This window comes from Lithobates pipiens, unplaced genomic scaffold (assembly GCF_037356315.1).
Source record: "Lithobates pipiens isolate NorthernLeopardFrog02 unplaced genomic scaffold, aLitPip1_a1.2 Scaffold_25, whole genome shotgun sequence".
NCBI classification, from domain to species: Eukaryota; Metazoa; Chordata; class Amphibia; order Anura; family Ranidae; genus Lithobates; species Lithobates pipiens.
Window position 1 is genome coordinate 179,316,350 of NW_027507787.1, and position 889 is coordinate 179,317,238.

At 35.2% G+C, this 889-nt stretch overlaps 1 long non-coding RNA gene across 1 annotated transcript in view; it reads left to right on the plus strand.

Annotated features, from left to right (window-relative positions):
• LOC143929959 (uncharacterized) overlaps positions 1-421 on the plus strand; it is a 3,509-nt gene extending 3,088 nt beyond the window's left edge. The window contains exon 2 of the long non-coding RNA XR_013262674.1: positions 43-421. This is a non-coding gene — a long non-coding RNA (uncharacterized LOC143929959). The remainder of the gene's footprint in view (positions 1-42) is intronic.
• Positions 422-889: the final 468 nt, after the last annotated feature.

Genomic DNA, 889 nt, shown 5'->3' on the forward strand with positions numbered 1-889 from the left:
TTTAGTGTCCTTTGACTAACAATATGTTATGTTTTTTTGTAGGTTCTAGATCATCGTTGTATACCTGTTGTTCCTTTCTCCTATGCATTTTTCTTCTTTCTAAATCTGATGTAAAGAAGCATTAGGCATGGGAAAATGGAGCTTCTGGAATCCTCGTCATCCCAGAGACCACCCACCATACTTTCATGGACCTTAGAAAGATGCTGCAAACAGCCATCACAGATTTCTGGATGCTGCACTAAAAACCCATTTTGAGCAGTTGTATTAGTTCTGAAATGTATGAATTATACATTCTCATGTTGTTAATAAAAATGTGAAAAAATAACGGTAACATCTTGCCAGGGAGCTTATGCTTTTTGTAGCATTTTTAAAGGTTCAAAGCTAACTTTTTGAAAATGAAATAAAGACATTTTAAATGAAATATGTTTTTATGGCTCAGTTTGTCACTGCTGAGGACGTTTTATGTTACTGTCTATGTCCCCCCACTTCCAATTTTGACACCCAATGACCTATACAGGAAGTGAGGTTAAATCTGCCTAATTGGGATACAGACAGCAATAAATCTTAAACTTTCCTCATGATTCTAGAATTTTTTTTTTTTTTATTTATTGCTGCCTGCGTCCCAATTAGGCAGATTTACCCTCCCTTCCTGTATAGGTCATTATATAGACACAGAGAGCAATAAATCTTAAAAACTTTCCCCATGATTACTCATGATTCTAGAATTATTTTTTTTATTGCTGCCTGTGTCTCAATTAGGCAGATTTAGCCTCACTTCCTGCAAGTCATTATACAGACCCAGACAGCAATAAATCTTGACTTTCCTCCTGATTCTAGAAAATGTTTTTTGTTTTTTATTGCTGCCTTGGTCATTCTTTATATCCTGTCT